This window comes from Hibiscus syriacus, unplaced genomic scaffold, assembly GCF_006381635.1.
Source record: "Hibiscus syriacus cultivar Baekdansim isolate YM2019G1 unplaced genomic scaffold, ASM638163v2 tig00110895_pilon, whole genome shotgun sequence".
Taxonomy (NCBI): domain Eukaryota; kingdom Viridiplantae; phylum Streptophyta; class Magnoliopsida; order Malvales; family Malvaceae; genus Hibiscus; species Hibiscus syriacus.
Window position 1 is genome coordinate 2,622,940 of NW_024062903.1, and position 26,641 is coordinate 2,649,580.

General features: G+C 36.4%; 1 long non-coding RNA gene across 1 annotated transcript; it reads right to left on the bottom strand.

Annotated features, from left to right (window-relative positions):
- Positions 1-1,085: 1,085 nt before the first annotated feature.
- LOC120145897 lies at positions 1,086-25,292 on the bottom strand. The gene is made up of 3 exons (XR_005518163.1): positions 25,282-25,292; positions 10,850-10,857; positions 1,086-1,217 (listed from the first exon to the last, which is right to left on the bottom strand). It is a non-coding gene; the product is annotated as an uncharacterized LOC120145897 (long non-coding RNA).
- Positions 25,293-26,641: the final 1,349 nt, after the last annotated feature.

Genomic DNA, 26,641 nt, shown 5'->3' on the forward strand with positions numbered 1-26,641 from the left:
AACAAAAAGATTTATTTTTTTATTTTTTATTGGTTCTTTTTCGTTCCTATTCTTCTTTCGGATCTGATAAAACCAAGAATGAGGGCTTAAACTAAAAAATAGTGAAGGATTATTTTGTTCCTGATAGTCATTACTTTAATCGGCGAATAGAAGAATACTCTGGGCCAAAATCGTGGGGAGTATGACCTAGTCATTTCTACAAATTTTAAGCTCCAATTAGTATTCTTTTTATATTATCCAGAAGTTTCTTTTTATATAATTTACATAATATTCATTACTAATCCTTTATGTATTTTGGTGTTCCTAACCATCAATTCATTTTTTTAAATTTAATCTCCCATTTATTTAGCAATACATGTATAGGAATCTGTACAAAGTATAGTGAAAACTCTAGACGGTTGATCTTTTGAGACCACCTAAAAAGGAATATTTATTATTTGGTTTGTAGAGTGATATAAGAAGTCCAATAGGAGCAATACCTAAAATGGTAATCCATAAAAAAAATATTGATATTGAGATCGACTAAAATAAGGGAGAGTTAAAAGGAATTACTGAAAAATTTAGTAAAATTGATATGACTACTATAGATGGTCTAATAATAAATAAATGAGTATTTCCTCTAGATGGAAGAATATTCTCATTGCAAAGCAGTTTTGTTCCATCTGCTAGAGATTGAAGAATTCCCGAAAGACCGGCGTATTCAGGCCCCAACACATTTTTGTATTCCTATAGATATTTCTCTTTCTAACCATACAATTACTAGTACACCTATTGTGATTCCCAAGACAAGAGTCAAAATAGGGATCGACATCCATATAATCTCATAGACCTTTTTTAAATATTTCAATCTGTAAAAGAAATTGATATCTTGTACTTCCGTCATATAAATTATCATTTCAACGATTCACTTCTCCCATAATGATATCTATGCTACCTAGTATCATCATAATATCAACAAATTTTCATTCTTTTAACTAACTGAGGAATAATTTGCAAATTGATAAAATCCAACAGGCTAATTTTCCATCTCCAAGGAAAACCGCTTTGATCCCACATCAGAAAAATTCCTAATTCTCCCTTTAGGGCTTCTATTCTCGTATAAAGTTCTTGTCTCAGTAATTCAAATGTGGGAGAAGGGTTTTTTTACTAATGAATCGATATTCAAAATCATTCCATTCTAGATCCCTTTCTCGATCAAAGCATCAGATCTCTAAAATCTCATAGGGATCCCTCGGAATTCCTTCCAAGGACTGTTGAATTATTTTTATGGATTTTTTCATTTCACTGATTCAAACTAAGTAACGAGCTAATGAATCTCTTCTTCTTGCCACTAGATTTTCTAATCAAATTCATCATAACACTCATAATGATCAACTTTTTGAAGATCCTTTCTGATTCTTGGTGCTCATAGCATTGGGCCGGACAAACCCCAATTTATTGTTTTTTCTTTACTAATAATACCTTTCCCTTTAACTCGGTCTAAAAAAATAAGATTTCGCGTAATAAGTTTTTGATGTTCAATAATTCGTATTAAAAAATAATTACAGAAATACAAACATTTATCTATCCATCCATAAGTTAGATCGACTGCCACTCTTTCGATAAGAAAATAATTATGCATCATTCTCATACTGGTGGTAGCTTCGAATAGATCATATATTAATTCTCTTTCTCTGAAAATATAGAAAAAGGGGTCACTGTGCTCCAATATCTGCCATAAAAGGTCCAAGCCATAATATAGTAGAAGTTATACAACTCAACTCCAACATAATTCCTCTGATATAGCTGGCTCTTTTAGAGACTTGAATATTCCCCAATTACTCTGGTTCATTTACGGTTATTGCTTCCGTGAACATAGTGGATAAATAATCCCAACGTGTTACATAAGTCAAATATTGTATAATTGTTTGGTTTTCCGCAATTGTTTCCATTCCTCTGTGTAAATAACCTAATATTGATTCACAGTCAACATCTTCACCATCGAGAGTAACGATGAGACAAAGAACACTAAACAACGATGTATCTGCTCTTGACTATTTAAACCCATGGATTGCAAACATTCTTTTAGTTTAGTATGTCACTTCCTTGGTGCTTGACATAACCCATACAAAGCATTTTGTAACTTACACATAATCTTCACACCATTAGGTGCTGCTCAAACCCTAAAGTTTGTCTTCATCGAGGTCATCGTTGAAAAATACATTGTTCACATCAACTTGTCTCAACTCTCAAATTTTTGAAACTTCCAAATCCAACGTAACATTCAACGTGGTGAATTTAGCTATGGGGTTAAAAATATCCTTGTAGTCTTGGCCAGGCATCTGCGAGTACCCTTTCATGACGAGCCTAGCCTTATACTTTTGAACAGAGCCATCAGAGTTTTTTTTTCAATTTGAACAACTGTTGTTTTAGAGAGCTTTAAACTCAACATGCAATGATGCACTCCACTCAGGTGACTGCATGTCTTAGAGAATATTAGATGGCTCGATATCATTACAAATCATCAAGTAAACCTTTGAAGACACCACGCCTACTCCTTGTCATCATTGGTGTTGATTTACACCAACCGTCTGAATATTATCTTGATCCACATTTTCAGAAGTACTACAAGTACTACTGCCAACCATTAAATCATCATTGCTTGGCATAGTAACTATAGTAGGTACCACAGGACCAGACACAATTAACACTTGCTCACACGCACTTGGCCCCACAACCTGACTAGGTATATATTGCTCACGTGAGAGAACTATTATCCATGTCTTGAGATGCCAAGCTCCGTGAGGACTGCTGGACTGAACCATCATCGTGATGTCTTCAAAACCCTAGCACTATATGAATCACCTTGACTTTTGATCATATGAGCAAGATGTTCCTTTATTCAAGTTGGATTTTGTGGACTCCGTAAAAAGAAAAATAAGTTCATCAAACGCCATATGTCTCGACACAAAAACCCTACTATTAGCAGCATGATAATAAAAACCTTTGTGTTGAGGACTATAACCAAGGATTGTACACGACTGAGATCGAAACTCTAGCTTGTACTTGTGAAAGGGTCGAAGATGAGGGAAGCATCGACAACCAAACACCCTCATCGAGTTGTAATTAAGCTGTGTACCAAACAACTTCTCCATAGGAGACACACCCTCCAAAACTCTTGTTGGTAATCTATTGATCAAGTAAACCGATGTCATTATAACATATGACCAAAAACAAAAGGGCATCGACGCCTGAGCCAATAAAATAATAGCCCACTCAATTATATATTTGTACTTACGCTCAACCACGCCATACCATTTTACTCTAACATGTGAGGACACCTCAACCTATGTGAGATCCCAGCTTTGAGCATGATCAAAGATAATCTAATGTATTTTTCACCCAAATCGCTTTGCACAACTTTAATGGAAACACCAAACTGTGTGCCAACCATTTGTTAAAAAACATGAAATGTTGAAATGGCTTGTGACTTATCTTTAAGAAGATACACCCACGTATCACGAGCACATTCATCAACAAAAAAATAATATAAAAAACCATTCGAGCCAACATGCAAAGGCCCCACATGTCAGTGTACTCAAGCTAAAACGGAGCACTGTAATTCATATGTGAATCAGTAAATGATAGCTTATGACTTTTACCCATATGGAAAAAAACACAAGTTTAAATAATTTCGTTAGAAATGTTTACCTCAATTTACTTGCAAAATCTTGTAAGAGTATCATAACTAGGGCTCCCTAATTATCTATACCACATTTTAAATGTGTTACTATTCAAATTTATCGAGTTTTCTTCAGCTTTGACATATTTCTATCACTTCTAGCAGAAAAGGTATACAAGCCATCACCCCTTGTACCTTGAAAGAGAACCTCACCTGTAACTTCATCTCGAAGAAAACACTTCTTGGCATGAACATCTAGGAAGACATTGTTATCCCTAACAAACTTGGACATCGAGAGAAGATTTTTCGTTATTTTGGGCACATACAATAAATCTTTCAATAACAAAGCACGAGAACACGATGAAGATAATGAAACTCTACCAACCACCTTAACATCTAACAACATGCCATTACCCACTACAAGCTTGTTGAATCAAAATAGAGTAAAAACTCTAATTGATCGAGAAGAAGAAAAACTCTCCTTAGAATAATCTCACAAAATTGCAAAAGAGAAGAACTCTTAAGAAAACTTTCAAATGCTTATAATTAAGCTTTGATTGTTGGATGATAAAACTCAAATACAAGTAGGGTATTTATAGATTACAAAAAATAATCTAAACTAATCATTAAAATAATCACTAAATAATCTAAACCATTGAAATTAAAACATGAGAAAAATACTTAATTTTCACCTAACTAAATTGATGTAAGCAATGATATCAAAACTAAATTGATGTAAGAAATGACATCAAATTAATGTAGATGTGAACTTATTTAGGCTAATAGTAAATTTTCAACACTCCCCCTCAATGTTAGTCTCCATTCTTTGAATCACGCCATGCTGACGACGGAAATGTTCAAACTTTCCAACACTCAAGCTTTTTGTAAACAAGTTATCAATTTGCTCATCTATCTTGATTTGCCTCATCTCAATCTCTTCTTGCAAAACTTTTTCCCTAATAAAGTGGTAATGTACTTCCACATGTTTAGTTCTTGCATGAAAAATAGGATTCTCCGCCAGTCAAATTGTCGATTGGTTGTCACAGTACAATGGAATTACATAATATACTGGTTGATGTAGATTATTAATCAATTGTATCAACCATCATGTACTCTCTTGAGGTGCCATTGCTGCTGCTTGATACTCAGCTTCAGTGGTTGACAATGATACCGTTGGTTGTCTCTTCCTACACCAAGAAATTGTTCCAAAGCCAAGCTTAAACACATACCCAGTTGTTAATCTCCTGGTGTCATGATCTCCTGCATAATCAGCATCACAATAACTAACTTGCAGTCTTCACCTTTCTTGTACTAAAGACCATAGTCAATTGTACTCTTCACATATCTCAGTATTCGTTGAACTGCTTCCAAGTAAGACTTCTTTGGATTTTGCATATACCGACTCATCACACCAACTACATAAGAAATGTCAGGTCGGGTCAAGGTTAAGTAGATCAAACTACCTACCAATTGTCGATACATTGTTCCATCTTCCAAATCTTTTCCTTCATGTGCACACATTTTGACATTTGGTTCCATTGGCGTTGAAGTTGACTTGCATTCGAGCATTCCAAACCTCTTCAACAAATCTTTAGCATATTTCTATTGACACAGAAATATTCCTTCGTATGTGCGATCAATCTCTAGACCAAGGAAGTGCTTAAGTTATCCAAGTTCCTTCATCTGTAAACGAACTGATAAATTTTCCTTCGTCTGAAGAATTTCTGCCTCATCATCACTGGTTATGATTAAGTCATCCATGTACACTATCATGATAGCTAACTTACCTTCATTGACTTTGACAAATAAGCTAGAATATGCAGGTGTTACTGAATAGCCACCTTTTGTTAGAAATTCAACAATCTTAACATACCATGCCCTAGGTGCTTATTTCAATCCGTAGAGTACTTTTCGCATCTTACACACATATTCAGGATGATCTTGAATCTGAAAACCCATTGGTTGGGTCATGTAGATCTCTCGATCTAGCTCTCCATGAAGAAAAGCATTATTCACATCCATCTGCCACAAATTCCAGTCTTTTTTGGCTACAAGTGCAAGTAGGACTCGTACGGTTGTAAGTTTTGCCACTGGACTAAATGCTTCATCATAGTCTAGTCCATACTGTTGAGAGAAACCACGAGTTACCAATCGTGCCTTGTACCTCTCGATTGACCCATCTGGACAGCGCTTTATCTTGTAAACCCGTTTGCAAGATACGTGTTTCACATATTTTATCTTTAGCATAAGATCCCAAGTTTGATTTTACTAAAGTGCATCGATCTCTTCTTTCATAGCTGTCATCCACTCAGAACTCTGCTATGCTTTTTCGAACATCTCAGGCTCTGTTGCTTCTTCAATTATGGTTGCATTGACATATTTGGGATTTGGCCTTCATATTTTTGTTGACCTTCGGAGTTGAGATTGTGGAATTGATTCTTCTGTTTCACTAGGCCCACCTTCTTCGTTTGATTGTTGATACATGCCAGTTTTCCAAGTATTCTGAGTTACTCTTTATTCGACATCATCGCCATTAGGATCTCCTGATTCATCTGAACTTGTTTAGAGTTGAACAACATGCTCCCCCATCTTTTGTTGCAACTTATCTCCAAATTCTCTCGAATCTGACAACACCTCATTCTCTAAGGACCACCAAGAAGATGCTTAATCAAATATCACATTTCATGACGTGTAGCATATTCCACTCATTGGATCACAATATTTTCACCCCTTTCTTTGGATGTCGTATCCAACAAAGATATATCTAACAACTTTCTTGTCAAACTTGCTCCATAAATGATCAGGAACAAACACATAGCATACACAACCAAATACTCGAAAGTAGCTAACTGTAAGTGTTAACTTCCTAAAAATGCTACTTTTAAGGCCTTTTTGACTTAAGTTATTGTTTGTTTAAAAGCTTATTTTAGGCATTTTAGGATCATGCAGTTGCATATAGTTGCATTTGTGGTGGTAGTGCTATTTTATTTCTTAATGATGCTGCTTGAGGGAAAGGTGCAGTTTTTCTGTGGTGTGCAGGGAATAGCAAGCAAAAAGGACTAGATGGGAAGTAATGCCGTGGCATCACACGTTGCTGAAGCAGAAAATGACAAAAAGATACAGTTGTACGACATTTTTATTATATATTACACCTCAAGGGAGACACAACAACACGTGAAGAGGCACACGCATAGAGCAGAAGAAAATCATATTTTTATTTCCTTTTCCTTTTCTTCTTCCTTGGGTTTTCCTCCATTGATTAAGCTCCAAGGAGTGGCAAGCTAGGTGCCGAGAGGAGCTAGCGAGCTAAGGTGATTCATGGTGGCCGAGGAGACCTCTGGTGGCGCGTCAAAGGCTACTTACCATTTCCCTTTTTGCTACTATTTTTATATTTATTTATGGGTTGTTGAAACAAATATTTACATGACTTTGTGTTTGGATATTTCGAACCCCACCATGAACTAACTTATTTGGTGGTGGTTGGTTTAATGGATGTTTAGACTTTATTTTAATGGTAAGTTTAAGTATATTTTGGTTCTTTATTTGCTTTGCTTATGAATACTTCACCATCTAGGCTTGTAAGAGGCATGGAAATGTCCATTTCTTATATGAAGTTTAGGTATTCGGGAGAAACCTAAGCTAAAAATACTTGTAAGTATTCGAGAGAATCGTAAGACAAGATCCTCATAAGCAATGTGTTATAGTATTTTCAAGGGGCTTTAAACCGGCCTAGGGATATTATAACCTAATCCCTTAGATCTCGGGAGAGACTAGGATAGGATTTTAACGACTAAAAAGGTTTTCTTTATTAATAGGGTAGGTTGGCCAACATCGTTGAGTGAGAGTAGATACCTTGGCATCATATTCTGTTAGGTTCCTTTAAGAACATTTTAGGAAAGCCCTGTCAAGCAAGTAAAGATTAGATAGCTTAAATATGACTGAGAGATAAGTTTAGCATCCTTAGATCAATCCCTATCATTCATTCCATTGGAAGCTTGTCATGTAAGGATTATCTTCTTTTTATTTTATTTGTTGTTTATTTACCATCTTTCATTGCCTCGACATTACACCATTTTCAACGCTAAACATCTAATCTTGCCACTACATTTCCATCTGCTACACCATCAGACCATTCATCTGCATCCATCAGCATACACATTTTCATTTGCCATGACATTTGTATATATAAAGACTAACTATATATAGATAGAGTAATACTTAGCTCAGGTTAGACTTTTGTAATTTCGCCCAATCCCTGTGGAGACGATACTCACTCATCATTATATTACTTGAATGATTGTGTATACTTGCACATTATGTGCGTATATTTTATAATACTCACACACGCAAACAAGTTTTTGGCGTCGTTGTCTGGATTGGCAGCCTGAAGTTATTTAGTTTTACCAGAGCATTTTATTTTGTTTTGCATTTTTATTTGTGTATAGTTTACTTTATATTTTTTATTTTTTTCAGGTTTATTTAGTGTATGCCTAGAAGAAATTCTGAAGAGCCTTTAGAACCGATAGAACCTGAGATTGAAAGACTCTTTAGACAAAGGAGACGTGCTCAACGCGCAAGAGGAAACATGTATCAGAATGGAAACCAATGCATTGGTCAGGATGACGGAAATCAGAATGTCGCGGCATTAGGAAAAGTTAATCATGATGTTAGGCCGCATGTTATTCGTGATCACTTAAATCCGATACTGGATGATCTGTATCCTGAAATTGTGGCACCCAAAATTCAAGCTGCACATTTCGAGCTGAAACCAGTCATGTTCAACATGTTGAATTCTATTGGGTATTTTGGGGGTATGCCAAATGAAGATGTCAGGCAGCACATTCGTAATTTTCTGGAAGTTTGTGATTCTTTTCGCCAAGAGGGAGTACATGAGGATTTTATGAAGTTAAAGTTGTTCCCGTATTCATTGTGTGACCGAGCAAGGGCTTGGTTGAGTGGTGTACCAGTCGGTTCGATGGAATCATGGACTGATCTTTGCAAGAGTTTTTTATTGAGGTACAACCCACCGAACATGAATACGCAGCTAAGGAATGAGATATCATCTTTTCGCCAGGGCGACGACGAATCCATGTATGAGTGTTGGGATCGTTACAAGAGTTTGCTTCAAAAGTGTTCAAATCATGGTTTTCACGATTGGACACAAGTAGTCATGTTCTATAATGGAGTCAATGCACCTACGAGGATGTTACTTGATGTCTCGACAAATGGGACATTGCTGGATAAATCACCTACTGAGGCGTTTGCTATCTTGGATAGAATTGCTAACAATGATTATCAGTTTCCTTCCTCAAGACTTGGGAGTGGGAGGAGAGCACCTGGAGCATTTGAGTTAGATACCAAGGATTCGGTGTTCGCTCAACTCTCAACTATCACCAATATGCTGAAAAACTTACAATGCTCTACTGAGGTGAATGAAGTGAAAGCAACTAGCTTGGCATGTCTATTATACCAAGGCAATCATCATGAGAGCGAATGCCCGAGCAATCACGAGTCCATCAACTTTTTAGGCAATTACAATCGAGGCAACAACAATCCTTACTCTAACACTTATAATGCTGGATGGCGTCAGCGCCCCAATTTCTCATGGGGAAATCAAGGAGCCCATAATGCTAATCACTCTACTCGGCAGCAGAATCAAAATAATGAGCCTCGGAGTTACCAGAATGTTATGCCATGACATAATACTAACAAAGGAGCTTCAACTTCAGCAAGCATAAGTTCCTTGGAAGCTACGATTCAAGAGTTCATATCTACTACGAAGAGAATGCTGCAAGACCATTCTACTTCAATTAAGAATCAAGGAGCTTTACTTCATAGTCAAGGCGCCTTACTTCAAAGCCATAGTTCATCTTTGAGAGCTTTGGAAGGTCAAGTTGGTCAGATTGCTACGGTATTGCAAGAGCATCAGCAAGGACGTTTTCCAAGTGATACTGAAGTCACTAAAGGGCATGGAAATGAGCATTGCAATGTGTTAACTCTTAGGAGTGAAACACAAATCAATCAACAAGTTAAAGCTAGTAGGGCACAACATGATGACTCTATTCCCACTAATGACAAAGGTAAAGCTGAATTGCATGATGATAGCAGTACTGAGAAGAATAAGGAGGAGGATTCTACTAAGGTACCAGATTCTGATGCCAAGGCAAAAGTAATTCCTACTACTGCAGTTAAGAAAGATAGACCTCCCCCACCCTTCCCACAAAGATTGAAGAAGTATAATGATGAAGTTCAGTTCAAGAAGTTCGTGGATATTCTTGATCAACTCCATATCAATGTACCTCTCTTGGAAGCTATTGAACATATGCCGATGTATGCCAAATTTCTGAAGGAAATCTGTACCAAGAAGAGGAAAGTAGAGATTGTTGCCACGGCAACAGAATTTTGTTCTTCATTGAGTAAGTTACTGCCAAAGCGAAATGATCCGGGCAACTTTATTATTCCTTGTTCGATTGGAGCTAATTTCGTTGGAAAGGCACTATGTGATCTTGGCTCAAGTGTCAACTTAATGCCAAAGTCAATATTCTTGAAGCTTGGCATAGGAGATGCAAGACCCACCTCGGTTATTTTACAACTTGCTGACAGATCTCATGTTAAACCTGAACGGATAGTCGAGGATGTCATAGTGAGGGTGGATAAGTTTGTGTTTCCAATCAACTTCTTAATTCTGGATTGCAAAGTTGATGCCAAGGCACCGATTATTCTGGGAAGACCTTTCCTAGGCACTGGACGTATATTGATAGACATTGAAAAAGGTGAACTCACCATGAGAGTGACTGATTAGTGTGTAACTGTCAATGTGTTTCGAACGACAACTTTTCAATTTTGGAGGAGCAGTCTAGCTTACTACAAGCTAGATCAGGTATGAATTTTAAACCTCTGAATTTTATGAATTTATTCCTCCTAAGCCTTCATTATTACATGCACCGACTTTAGAGCTTAAGACTTTGCCAGGGCATCTTAAATATGTTTACTTAGGTAGCAATGAGACTTTACCGGTGATTATTTCCGCTAACCTTACTGCTAATCAAGAGCAAAGTTTGTTAAGTGTTTTTATGCAACATAAGAAAGCAATTGGTTGGACTATGACCGACTTGAAAGGCATTAGTCCCACGATCTGCATGCACAAGATTTTGCTGGAAGATTGCCACGACAATTCAATTGAACCACAAAGAAGACTCAACCCTGTTATGAAGGAAGTGGTGATGAAAGAAATTCTGAAATAGCTTGATGCTGGAGTGATTTACCCTATCTCCAATAGTTAATGGGTGAGTCCTGTCCAGTGTGTTCCGAATAAAAGAGGCACGACTGTGGTTACTAATAAGGATAATGAGCTAGTACCCACTCGCACTATTACCGGATGGAGGATAAGCATGGATTATAGAAAGCTCAACAAAGCTACAAAGAATGACCATTTTTCTCTACCTTTTATTGACCAAATGTTGGATCGATTGGCCGGCAAAGCATTCTATTACTTTTTGGATGGGTACTCGGGGTACAATCAAATTGCCATCGTACCAGAGGACCAAGAAAAGACTACATTCACTTGTCCCTATGGAACTTTTGCCTTTAGGAAGATGCCTTTTGGACTCTTTAATTCCTCGACAATATTTCAACGTTATATGCAAGCTATATTTTCAGACATGGTTGAGGATTTTCTAGAGATCTTCATGGACGACTTTTCTGTTTGTGGGGATAATTTTGAACGATGCCTCAGCAATCTAGTAAAAGTTCTCAAAAGATGCGAAGAGGCTGAGTTGGTCTTAAATTAGGAAAAATGTCACTTCATGGTGACTGAAGGCATTGTATTAGGCCACAAAATTTCACACAAGGGTATTGAGATGGACAAGGTGAAGATTGAAGTGATTGAAAAGTTGCCACCACCAACTTCGGTCATGGGGATAAGAAGTTTTCTTGGTCATGCTGGATTCTATAGAAGTTTTATCAAAGACTTCTCCAAGATTTCTATGCCCTTGTGCACATTGCTTCAGTAAAATCAAACCTTTGTGTTTGATGAGTTATGCCTCGACGCATTTACTGAGCTGAAAAGAAAACTGATCTCGGCACCCATTGTAGTTCCTCCGGATTGGACATTACTATTTGAGTTGATGTGTGATGCAAACGATTATGCCGTAGGAGCTGTTTTGGGGCAACGCCGAGGTAAAATTTTTCATGTTATTTATTACTCTAGCCGGACTTTAAATGAAGCACAATTGAACTACACCACCACTGAGAAATAATTACTTGCCGTGATATTTTCTTTTGATAAATTTAGACCTTACCTAATAGGCATAAAGGCTATTGTTCACACTGATCATCGGCCATAAAATACTTAGTGAACAAAAAGGATGTCAAGCCTAGACTTATTAGGTGGATCTTACTTTTGCAAGAATTTGACTTAGAGGTGGTAGATAGAAAAGGAACTGAAAACCAAGTTGATGATCACTTATCTAGGCTAGAGAACAATTCTGAATACTGAAAACCAAGTTGATGATCACTTATCTAGGCTAGAGAACAATTCTGAATGCCATGACACTATAGATATCCAAGAGGAATTTCCTGATGAGAAACTTTTATATGTCGCGACAATTCCGTGGTACGTTGACCTTGTTAATTTTCTTTGTTAGTGGAATTCTACCTTTTGATTTAGATAGTCAGGCTAAAAAGGAGCAACGTGATATTTTGTACCATTGTCATTCGACCCCATGTGGAGGCCATTTTGGTGGAGCAAGGACTGCTGCTAAGGTCCTGCAATCAGGATTTTACTGGACAACTCTGTTTAAAGATGCCCAAGCATTTTACAAAGCTTGTGATCATTGCCAACAGACTGAAAACATCTCCAGACATCATGAAATGCCAATGCAAAATATCTTGGAGATAAAGTTGTTTGATGTGTGGGGCATCGATTTCATGGGACTATTCCCATCTTCTGAAGGAAAATTATATATCTTTCTTACTATGGATTATGTGTCAAAGTGGGTGGAAGCAATAGCGATATCAAGGAATGACTCCAAGACCGTACTCAAGTTTTTGCACAAGTATATTTTCACTCGGTTTGGAGTACCTCATGCTATTAGTAGTGACGAAGGAACCCACTTTGATAACAAGTTGATTGCCAAGGCATTGAAGAGATATGGAGTTCGACACAAGATTGCCATGGCATATCATCCGTAGAAAAATGGCCAAGCAGAGATATCCAATCGAGAGATCAAGCAGATTTTAGAGAAAGTGGTGAACCCAAGGAGTAAGGATTGGTTGCCAAAGTTGGATGAAACACTTTGGGCGTACAGAACAACATTCAAAAATCCCTTGTGAATGTCAACATTCAAGCTAGTGTATGGTAAAGCTTGTCATCTCCCGGTTGAACTTGAACATAAGGCGTATTGGGCCATCAAGCGATTGAATTTTGATGCTCAACTAGCTGGGGAACAAAGATTACTGGAACTTAATGAAATGAAAGAATTTAGAGCACAAGCATATGAGAATGCTCGGATATACAAGGAGAAAACCAAGAAGTGGCATGACCAGAAACTGATTCCATAAAATTTTCATGTGGGGCAACAAGTCTTACTCTATAACTCCAGACTTAAACTCTTTCATGGGAAGCTCAAATCTCGATGGTCAGGGTCATTTTAGGTGCATTATGTTTACCCCATGGAGCTGTTGACATCAAGAGAATAGACAATGGGACGATCTTCAAGGTCAATGGCCAGCGTTTGAAAGCCTACAATGGAGTTCCACCACCGCACAACAAGGAAGTGTTACGTCTGCAAGATGCTAAAGCTTGCTAAGAGGAGAACCAAAATTCGATGCCACGGCATTGAATTTGTGTCTGTGCATAAATAAAATTTAAAATTTAAGTTTTTCTTTCATTTTATTTTATTTTATTTTGTAATTAATTTTTGATATGATTTGTAAGAACCACATTGCTGCAAACCGTGCAGGGAGGAGTCACCCAAATGGAGGAAATGACAGCGCATTAATGGGAGAGATATTCTTTGATTTTATTTCTTTTTAATTTATTTTATTTCTGACATTTCTTTTCTCTCTCCACAGTTTTGTCCCATCATCATCATTTCTTTTGGCAGTTTTTCCCCCATACACGCATAACCCCTCCCACCCACTAATTTCTCTCTTAACCGTCCTATCACCCCTTTTTCCCTCTCAAACTTTTAACTTTTTCTTTTCTCTTTCTTCCTTAACTTTTCTATTTCATTTTTAACTTTTACTTTTTATCTCTCATATTCTTCATCTTCTTCGCTCTTCTCTCCATAGCCGAAACTTTACAAAGCTTTTGAAAGATACTTCCTTTTCCATTTTTCTTACTTCACAACTGTTGAAAATGGTGTGCACAAGACCGGCTGCACCCGAAGGTTCCAAGTTCCAACAGTTTGAGAACGATGAGGCCAAGGCTTGGTTCCAAAACTTCAAGAACCGAAAACTCTTCTTTGAGTTGGGTTTTATTTTTACCAAGGAGACCGATGGCGCCTTTGGACCCGACGTAATGGACATTGTGACACCGCTCAAGTGGAAGAAGTTCGCGCGCCATCCGGGTTCAGTGAATGCCTCGTTGGTTAAGGAATTTTATGCAAATATTTCCAAACCCAACCAACACTCCATTTTCGTCCGAGGTAAACAGATACGTTTTACGCCCACTGCGATTAATAGGTATTTTCATTTACAGGAAGTAGTGGGCGGGCATGTCGCGTTTGAAAATGAAGCCGATAGCCACACATATGATGACAGTCTTGAGGATTTATGCTTTGCAAACACTGAGTGGAATGGGCGCCAAACAAGTAGATACTCGATCAACAGAGAGCGTCTTCAGCCACGCGCTAAGTTATGGAATCACTTCCTTAAGCATAAACTCATGCCTACTTCTTACAATACGACGGTATCACTTTCACGCTTACTACTTTTACATTCGATAATTGTATCCCGTCATATTGATGTTGGTCGTATTATTGTTCAGCAAGTTCATGACTGCTTGAGTAAAAAGGCAAGTGCTTTAGTGTTTCCTAACTTAATTACTACTTTGTGTTGTAAGAAAAAGGTAGAGGAAAATGCTTTTGATGAAATTTTACCTGGATTATCGGGCATTACTAGGGCTACACTTCCACTGCTATTAGGAATTGAAAATCCCAAGTCTAAAGACCCTGTTCATGAGCAATCTGCAGGAACTACACAATCCAATGCCGAGGCAAGATTGCTTGCTCTCGAGGAACCTGTGATGAAGACTCAGACTCATCTGCATGCTTTACACGGTGACATCCGTAATTTCTTTGGATATGTGAAGCATAGAGATGCTGTGGTGGAATCGATGTTTCAAGAAATTATTCCCCACGATCAATGGAATTTCCCTGGCTTCCCAGAAGAAATTCTGTCGGTATTCAATACCGAGGTATCTCCAGAGCCCGAACAAGATGAAGAAGATCCTCCAGTTGATGACCCGACTCCTGATCAACACCGTTCTGACACCCCTGAATATCCACCCACTGTCCCTGTCGAAGAAACACCCAGTCCCGTTCCTGCACCACGTAGTTGTCGACGCACTAAGACCATGGCTGGACGTAAGAATATTGTGCATTATTACTCTACTTCCTCAGAATCCAGCCCAACACCCCTTCGCAAGCGCACTAGACGAGGAGCTGCTAACACCTCCAAGGCAACACCACCACGCAAACATTAAGGTACCTCACTTGCATTCATTTTCATTTAGTTTGCATTTCATTGCATGGCATTCAGTTTATATTTAGTTTAGTTGTCTTTAAGCATTGAGGACAATGCTTCCCTTAAGTTTGGGGGATGTAGTGTTCTTGGTAGGACATATGTATGATAGCATTAACATAGTATTATGCCATGACATCAGTAAATGGTAGGATAGTTAGATAGAATGTTTTGAGGATACCCGATGATGATGATCTTGTTAGGCTAGAATCTGAATGTAAATAACTGTTGAGAATGATAGAACTCACTCTAGGGCTTGGTGCTTTGTGAAAAACTTTTACATTATTTGTATGTTCTCTATACTTAAAAAATTTGGAAAATTTTTATGAAGGAACTCTAGTTAGTTTTGGCATTGAAATATGGTATAGTGCTTAAAAGAAAAATAAAAAACAACTCCCATATATATGAAACTGTGAATAAATGCTTAGGCATAGTTGTAGAGGGACACTCCTCTTTACCGTGGCATTGCCTGGAACTCTCTTTAATAAATGGCATCCATGTGCATATGAGTGAATGAAAGAAGTCACGGGATGACTCTACTTAACTAGCTCGGGGTGGAAGGTATACTCCCTTTCACCTAGAGTGTGGGATAGTAGGTGTGATGAGTTGACTCCCTTCATAACAGTAGTAAAAAAAATAGAAAAGAAAAAGGGAGTAAAGAAAATGTGCTTAATGAATAAGTAAATGCCTTGACAAAAACTAGAGGACTTGAGTAGAAATTGTCTAACTTTGCTAAGTATAGATTGGATACAATCATGCACACACATTACCACAAAAGGATCTTGACCTAGGGAAAAGTACTTGAATTCTTAATAAGTCTAGCATGTTGAAGCCTATTTTTCTTAGGGTTGAAATCCAATTTTGTCCTACTATCTTATTATTGAACATTGCCATGACATTTTGCTTATGTAACTGCTATCCATTGCTTGAGGACAAGCAATAGCTTAAGTTTGGGAGTGTGTTAACTTCCTAAAAAGGCTATTTTAAAGGCCTTTTTCACTTAAGTTATTGTTTGTTTAAAAGCTCATTTTAGGCATTTTAGGATCATGTAGTTATATATAGTTGCATTTGTGGTAGTAGTGTTATTTTATTTCTTAATGATGCTGCTTGAGGGAGAGGTGCAGTTTGTTTGTGGTGTGCAGGGAATAACAAGCAAAAAGGACAAGATGAGAAGTAATGTCGCAGAATCACACGTTGCTGAAGCATATTGAAATGCCTTGGCATTTCTGGCGCAGAAAACGACAAAAAGATACATCTGTACGAGGACAGCTGGCTCTGCACGTGAAATGATTGCTGTAGTCGCCTGCCAGAGCTGCTATGGGACCACTGCCATCTGGAGGATAAGGTTCATGCACTACATGTGATTCTAGGGGTATGAGGGGTATTTTGCACCCAACAACCTCATCATTACCCCTAGATATTTTTATTATATATTACACCTCAAGGGAGACACAACAACACGTGAAGAGGCACACGCATAGAGTAGAAGAAAATCAGATTTTTATTTTCTTTTTATTTTCTTCTTCCTTGGTTCCTCCATTGATTAAGCTCCAAGGAGTGGCGAGCTAGGTGTCGAGAGGAGCTAGCGAGCTAAGGTGATTTGTGGTGGCCGAGGAGACCTCCGGTGGCGCGTCGAATGCTACTTCTCAATTCCCTTTTTATTATTATTTTTATATTTATTTGTGGGTTGTTGGAACGAATATTTACATGACTTTGTGTTTGGATATTTTGAACTCCACCATGAACTAACTTATTTGGTGGTGGTTGGTTTAATGGATGTTTAGACTTTATTTTAATGGTATGTTTAAGTTTATTTTGGTTCTTTATTTGCTTTGCTTATGAATGCTTCACCATCTACGCTTGTAAGAGGCATGGAAATATCCATTTCTTAGATGAAGTTTAGGTATTCGGGAGAAACCTAAGCTAAAAATACTTGTAAGTATTCGAGGGAACCGCAAGACAAGATCCTCATAAGCAATGGGTTATAGTATTTTCAAGGGGCTTTGAACCGGCCTAGGGATATTATAACCTAATCCCTTAGATCTCGAGAGAGACTAGGATAGGATTTCAACAACAAAAAAGGGTGTCTTTATCAATAGGGTAGGCTGGCCAACATCGTTGAGTGATAACAGATGCCTTGGCATCCTATTCTGTTAGGTTCCTTTGAGAACATTTTAGGAAAGCCCTGTCGAGCAAGTAAAGATTAGATAGCTTAAATATGCATGAGAGAAAAATTTAGCATCCTTAAATCAATCCCTATCATTCATTCCATTGGAAGCTTATCACGTGAGGATTATCTTTTTTTCATTTTATTTGTTTTTTATTTACTGTTTATTTACCATCTTTCATTGCCTCGACATTACACCATTTTCAACACTAAACATCTTATCTTGCCACTACATTTCCATCTACTACACCATCAGACCATTCATCTGTATCCATCAGCATACACATTTTCATTTGCCGTGACATTTGTATATATAAAGACTAACTATACATAGATAGAGTAATACTTAGCTCAGGTTAGACTTTTGTAATTTCGACCAATCCCTGTGGAGACGATACTCACTCATCATTATATTACTTGAACGATTGTGTATACTTGCACATTATCTGCGTATATTTTATAGTACTCACACACGCGGACAGTAGGTTTTATGTGCCATAGTTTCTCAAAGGGTGAAACAAATCCTAACCTTGGTTGAGGAAGTCTGTTGATCACAAACGCTGCAGTCTTCATTGCTTCAGCCCAAAACCTTCTAGGTACATTCTTTGCATGTAGCATACTTCGACAAATTTCTGCAAGATGCCAATTTTTACTTTCTGCTACACCATTCTGTTGTGGCGTGTTGACACAAGTGTATTGATGACGTATTCAATATTCCCTTAGGTATTGAGAGAACTCGTTTGATCTATATTCTCCCCCGTTATCTATGAGCAAGCAACATATCTTCTTTCCCACTTCTCCTTCAGATGAGTCTCTGAACTCTTTAAACTTTGAGAATGTGTCAGATTTTTCTTTCATAAAGAAAACCAACACATACCTGGAGAAGTCATCAATGAATGTTACTATATACTACATACCGCTAATTGACTGTTGATTAACCGGTCCAAACATATCATAGTGAACCAACTCCAACGGTTCTTTTGATTTAAACTTCGACTCGTCATGTGGTAATTGGTGTTCTTTACCATACTGGCATCACGCACAGACCATGTCTGGTCTCTTGTCTAGTTGAGGAAGCCCCTTAAGCATCGACTTCTTCACCATCACACTTAGCTTGGAATAGCTAACGTGACCTAACCGCATGTGCCATAGATCTGATGTCTCATTTTTCATTGTCCTGTCTACATATGCAGACTCTGCTGACATCACGTAGATTGACTCCAAACGTCGTCCGTCCATTGTTGGTGTTTCTAAGATTTTGACTTCACGATAAACCTTCACGTCTGAGAACCAAATAAGACATAATGGCCTAATGATGTTAATTGAGCTACAGATAGCAAATTTTTCTTCATTCCTGGGACATGATAAACATCTTGAAGTTGCACCTGGTTAGAATTATATCGAGGCGTAACTATCGTCTTACCGATGTGAGTTATCGGTAACCTTGAATTATCAGTTGTCACCACCATGCGACCTCCATTTTACTCAGACAGGTTTTGCAACTACTGTTTGTCACCCGTCATTTGATTTGAGCAGCCGAATCTATGATCCAATCATTCTTGTAGTCAATTATTTCTGGTGTTATTACCGTGAGAGCTAATTCTTCTTCCTCCGTAGCAAATAACGCTTCAGCATCCCAACCATCTTCACTATTCTCCTTCGAACTGAAAGTAGCAGTATTACTTTCAACATGCTTTTTCTTGGTCCAACAGTCTTTTTCCATGTGACCCATCTTCCCGCAGTTGTAACACTTGCCATAGAACTTTCTACTATTACCGCGATTCTTGGAAGCTCCCCCTAAATGAGGGCCTCTCTTTCCTTGGTAATTTTTCACCTTGTCACCATCCTTTTTAGATCCACTGCCACTATACCGCTGAAAAGTGCCTCTACTTTTGCTGGTGTAGAGCGCTTCCTCTTCACCCTTCAGCGAGACTCCTCCCATTTTCTTGGCCATGGCTTCTTGACCTGCAAGCAAATTTTCAAACTCAACAAGCGATGGTTGTGTTAGCCATCCCTGTACAGCGACAACAAACCCTCGATATTCGGGTCTCAAACCATGGACAATTATTCTTTTTATCCTGGCTTCCCCAATAGCAGCTGTTGGATCTAATTCTGAAATTTCGTGGCATATCGACTTCACCTTGTGAAAGTATTGGGCAACCGCCATGTCGCGTTGCGCCATTGATAGAAGTTCATTCTCGAGAAGTTGCAATTTTGTATCGTTCCTCTTCGAAAAGAGTGTAACAAAAGTGTCACATGCTTCCTTTGGTGTTTTAGCATCCCGAATGTGCTCCAATATTTCTTCTTAAATTGTGGTCTTTAAAGCAAACATTGTTTTGCCTGCTTTAATTTTCCACTTTCGCAATATGTCATTGGCATCTTCTACCGCCAGTTGTGTAACTTCGCCACCACCGACAACCTCCCAAAGGTCTTAACCTTGAAAGTATGACTCCATACATGTTTCCCACGTGTTGTAGTTTTTGTTGTTGAGCTTCTTGATTCCTCCAACTACTTGAAGATCACCCATCTTAACGGCAAGGCTTTGACTACACCGAACAAGCTTGAGTAACAAACGTGCAGAATACTAAATTACTCTAAACACAAAGAAGCTCCACAAGGTTTGTAATAACCCTGACAATAATCTCAAGAAATCTTTTCTGATGTGGAAGATCAATTAAAAACTGCAGCCACAAAGCATATTTGGAATTTCAAGAGACCTTAAAAATGTGGCTCGGATACCAATTGTTGAATCAAAATAGAGTAAAAACTCTAATTGATCGAGAAGAAGAAAAACTCTCTTTAGAATAATCTCACAAAATTGCAAAAGGGAAGAACTCTTAAGAAAGCTTTCAAATGCTTATAATTAAGCTTTGATTGTTGGATGATAAAACTCAAATACAAGTAGGGTATTTATAGGTTACAAGAAACAATCTAAACCACTCATTAAAATAATCACTAAATAATCTAAACCATTGAAATTAAAACATGAGAAAAATTCTTAATTTTCACCTAACTAAATTGATGTAAGCAATGACATCAAAACTAAATTAATATAAGCAATGACATCAAATTAATTTAGGTGTGAACTTATTTAGGCTAATATTGAATTTTCAACAAAGCTTACATGGGCCCTTGAAGTCTATTTTGTGTGAAACATTGGCAGCGTCATGCGTTACATAGTGTGTAGCATCCTAATCAACAATCCACTTCTCATATGTATTAGGAACCAAACAAGCCGTTTGAGCCTTAGCAGAATAACCACGATTTCTACTGGAACAACAATCACAACCATGACATTCATCATAAGCAACATAATGAGGCATCACCATATTCTTCCCTAGAATGAGAACCACCACTGTTGAAGAATCCCTATGAAAGTTCTGATTGAAGTGCTGCCAACACCTCTCTACCAGATGCCCATTATTACCGCATAATTGACATTGCACGTTGGTCGTCCATGACCTCTGCCCTTTGTTCTTCCATCAGAATATGTTCACTAACAATTTCTAATCACGAGCATCACATGTGTTGGAAGAGTTCTTGAACACTGCCATTCGAGCTACATTAGCAAGCATCGACATTTTCAAAATGATCATTGAACCCTGCCAATTGGGCTTCATCATCTACCAACGCATTACACACTCCTAGTGACGGAGGCTCTCTATTAGTGGTTAAAATTATCATGAACGGTTCATACTCCCAAGTCAAACCCTTCAAGATGCTCGTGATATGCTCCATCAAAGAGACCAGACTGCCACAAGATGCAAGGGAATCACAAACCTCCTTTACACGATTAAGATAGACTTACATGTTGTCATTACCCTTCTTCATTGATTGCAACTTATACCGCAGGCTCATTACTGACGTCGTAGATCTGTTCGAAAAGAATTGAAAAAAATGTGTTGCGCACTGTAACTGTTGTCTTGACTCCAACAAATTAAGGAAGAAAATGCGCATTCACGGTTGATAAAATCCAAGATGCAAGGGCGTTGTTATGCGCAACAAACTCCTTATATATTAGGTGGTTCACTAGAATTTTTTTCTTATTCTATTTTGACTATCCTTTTAATCATTTCGGTGAAATTGTTAGGTGGTTCATTAGAATTTTTAGTAAGAAATTTATGGATAACATTTCCCATCGATAGAAAATATTTTTGTTTTTGTTTCTTTTTTTTAGTTTTATAAAAATTAGAAAATATATTAGGTTAATTGAATTGAAAATTTGTTTTTAGAAATAACAATATTAAAAATGTGTTTAGTATATATTTTTTAAAAATAGAAATAAATATATAATTACTAAATAATTAAATTAAAATATAATTCTTAAAAATATAATAATAAAAATATTATTGAACAAATGAAAATTTTGAAATTAATAAAAAAAAGAATAAAGTGTTTATTCTTGATTAAAAAAATAATTAAATATGTTTTAAAAGAAATAACTATTCTCACTTCATAATGATATAACAATTTTTTCTATAACTTGAGTCATTTAAACACTTTATGATATATCATAATTTCTTATTTGAATTAGATGAAGTTATTTATGTGACATTGATAGATTCTAGAACTCACGAGGAAGACAAAGAAAGGACATGATGAAAGCAAAACTTAGGGTATATTTGTTTGGGAAAAGCAATTACGGAATTGGTTTTCTCCGAAATCCCATGTTTGTTTCACGTAATTAGTTTTCTGGAAAATGTTTTCCAGTGTTTGGTTGGAGGAAAACTGGTTGGTCAACGTAAAATATTTTCCTGGTCAACAGAATTTCATTTGTGTTTTTTAGAAAATGACTTAAGGTCTGATTTTCGGTAAGTCATTTTCTGAACTTTTCACTTCAAAGAATAAATACTCAAAATAATTTTATTTTATGAATTTAATATTAATAAAATATTTTAATATAAATTTAATCAAAATATTAATTATTAAAATATTTAAAATATATTTATTAATATTTCTAATAATATAATATTATTAATAAAGATTTTTTAAAATATAATATAACACTATTACTTTAATAAATAATTAATATAATTTATAATATTTTTATTTCAATAAAATATGCCAATATTAATATTTTTATTAATAAAATTATAAAAATAATATTTTATAATAAATAAAGTATTTTTAATATTTTAAAAATAATAATATTAAGTTTTATGATAAATAATATTATTTATTGTAATTAATATTTGTAATAAATAATTTTTAAAAAACTCATCACCTAGTGGAAAAAAGGTTTAAACAATATCTTCCAAACATCGTAAAATGTTTTCCAGATGTTTTTTCTGGAAAATGTAATTAATTTTCCATAATTCATTTTCCAGTAATCCATTTTCCAGAATTCAATTTCTAGAAAACCAGTTACAACCAAATAAACAGTTAGAGAAGAATGATACAGTTAAGGAAGATAAGAAACTAAACTTTAGTAATAAGGCTAAATGAATAAAACTCATCCTCATTAATCAAAACTAGGACAGTCATCATAATGAGTGAACCTAATGATGACAGGCATCATAATGCCACAACAAAAGAAAGACCCCACCAGCAGAAAACGAAGTTGCGAAATTTTGCTGTAACAATTTCTTGAAATTTGAGGACTACTTGGAGCTTGATGATGAAGATGATGAGGAGCACAAAGAATATTAAAGGGAGATGCATCAACCTAGCTCGCTCATAGCTAGATGAGGTACGCAATTTGAATCCTTGAATTTCACTAAATTTACTCTTTCCAAACCCTCACTTGTGCACCTTCCCACTTTAGAGTTAAAACCATTACATTCGCATTTTAAGCACATTTATTTGGGTTGCAATAAAAATTTGCCTATGGTTATTTCTGGTAATCTTAAGCCTGGGAAAAAGAGTAGTTCAATTCATATTTTATCTGAACATAATTTTTTTTTTAGTTTTGACCACTATTGATTTGAAAGGGACTAAAAACCAAGTAGCTGGTCATCTTTCCAGACTAGAAACTATGAAAGAACTAAGGAATGAACTAGAGATTAAAGAAGAATTTCCTGACGAGAAATTATTATTTGCCACATAAATTTTGTGGTATGTTGACATTGTCAATTTTCTTATTAGTGGTATTTTGCCTCCTAATTTGAATAGCCATGGAAGGAACAAATTCATACACGATGTTTGTTACTGTCATTGTGATGATCTCTACCTCTTCAAACAATGTGATGACCATATGGTTAGAAGACGTATCCTCGAATAAGAGCAAGAAGAGATCATATACCACTACCTTTCAACTTCATGTGGAGAGCACTTTAGAGGAGAAAGAACGACTTCAAATGTCCTATAATCTGAGTTATATTGGCCTATATTCTTCAGAGATACCCAAGATTTCTATAAATCTTGTAATAGATACCAAGAAACAGGGAACATATATGGAAGACACAAAACACCCAAGTAAAAATATTGAAGGTTGAATTGTTATATGTGTTAGGCATTTTGGTCTATATTAGTGCTCCAATTGAATGTGACAAAAATTATCATATCAATTCAATATGTTTGAGAGTTTGCATCATTTTAACCTTCTCTAATTTCTTTTATAACAAATTTTTAATTTTTGTTTGTTTGTTTATTTTTTCTTTACTGTTTAATTTTAATATAGTTTTTTAGTAGAACGTACTCCCAAACATGTTGACAAGAGTAAAGCCCCATGGATGTTGAACCCACTCAGGAAAAAGACTCATTTGCTACCGGCATAAACGATGAGATGAATGAATGATAATATCCTTCCTCTATATGCACTACCACTAGCTTCGAAACTGGTTAAGAAACGTCGCTTGAAGATCATTGTCGGTCATGTCAAGCACATGGCACACAAGACCCCACCACGACCAAAGTAGACTTAGACAAATTACCTTACAGTGCATTTCATTTCATTTAGCTTAGTTTTAACTTAGTTTCTATTCATTGAGGATAATGTTTTCTCTAAGTTTGGGGGAGGTAGTGTTCATAGTTAATCATTTGCATTTGTATTTGTTAATAGAATTTTCTCTGGTATTTGGTTGCATCAGATACAATTTTATGAATAAATTGATGATGTTTAATGATGAAAAAAATTATGGTCGTGATTGAATGTACATGACTGTTGAGATTGGTAGAATTGACTTTAGAACTTGATTCTTTGCGATTGAACTCTTACACGATTGCATGTTCTCAATGCTTAAGGACTTTAGAAACTTTTTATGAAAGAACTCTTGGATGACTTAGTATGAATTTATGTTATGATAGCATAAAAGGCTTAAATTAAACTTCCTTGTGTTGATTGAATGTGTTGAATTGTGAATAAATGCTTCAGTATAACTGTAAAGGGACACTCCTCTTTGCTATAGCATTGCCTGGAAACCCCCTTGAATAAATGGTAGCAATAGCATATGAGTGAATGAAAGTAATCACGGGATGACTCTTCTCAATAAGCTAAAGAATGGGGTGTTTGCTCCACTTCATTTTCAAGTCTAGGAAAGTAGTTGTGATATGTTGACTCCTCTCGTACAGTGAAATATATTTTTTAAAGAAATAAGAGTAATTGTGTGCTTAAAGTTTAAATAAATACTAAGGTAAAGTAGAGAATTTGCATAGAAATTTTCTAACTTAGTTAAGCATAGATTGGATGCAATTCCTCACGCACACGTAAAGAATCTAGTCCTAGGGAAATGTTCTTAAAATCGCAAAGTGTCTGGCATGTTGAAGCCACTTGTTTCTGATGGCTGAAATTTTATGCCTTACAACTATTTTAGATTAAACTTTACCATAACATTTCTTCTATTGATCACTATTCGTTGCTTGAGGACAAGCAATAGATTAAGTTTGGGGTGTGATAACCCCGTAAAAATGTTATATTTTGTGCCTTTTTATTTAGATTATTGGTTCTTTAAAAGCCCATTTCATGGCATATAGTTGTGAAGATACTAATTTTTTTACCCATTTTATTTATTTATTTATTATTATTATTATTATTATTATAATTATTATATATATTATATATATATTATTATTAAAATAATAATAATAATAATAATAATATAATAATAATAATTACAAACCGGCCCAAACCCTAGCTTCCAGCCGCCTCGCCAGAAACCTCCACTCTGCTCCATCGTTGCCACGACACCAAACGAGAATTCCAGAACACCAGATGGCATCCCACAACCATCCCTACGGTGAGTCACCAGCCTAGCTTTGGTGACTCACTGAGGCTTACATTCTTTAACCAGTTCGAAGAGGAGCACCAAGGTGGCTATAAAAGCCACCGTTCCCTGCAAGAAGAAGAGAACAGACAACAAAACGCCACGGCAGGAAACAGAGGCGATAACAACCAAAGAAAACAAACGAAAGAGAGCAAAACAATCACAACAACAACCAGAAAAGAAATAAAGAAGAAACGGGAAAGCAACTTACCAAAGAGGAGCCTCTACGAGCCACCGGAGAACCGAAACGTCGAAGAGAACTATCCTAGATCTACGACGATTGGTAAGGTTTTAAGCTAAAACAACCTTAGATTCGAGTATAGAAAAAAATGGGCTTCGATTTGGGGTGGGTTTTGTAATTTCCGGCCACCGTTAGCGGTGGCCGGCGGTGGCGATCGGCACCGGAAACAGAGGCCGGTCTTCTTTTCCGGTGAGAGAAAACGAGAGCTTCTCTCTCTAAAGAGAGAGAAGCAAAACCAGAAAAGTGAGAAAGATGGCCCTTAGGGCCGGCTTAAATGGGTATAAATACCCTCATCAAAACGACGTCGTTTTGGTGAGGGTATCTGTGTAATTTCACATATGGGTAAACCCCATCCGCAGTCCATCAGTTTTATAACTTTACATTTTAGTCACTAAATCAATTTATAATCTTTTTAATTCGGTTCTTTAATTTTAATTTTATTTATTTTAGTCATTTGTATTAAAATAATATATTTAGGGTAAATAACAGATTTAGTCCGTTAATTTTAATAATTAATATTTTAATCCCGAGTTTATATTTTTAATTTATTTTAATTTAATATTCGAATTTTATATAGTTTTATTTTAGTCACTAAATTAATAAAATAAAAAAAATAGCATGTTTAA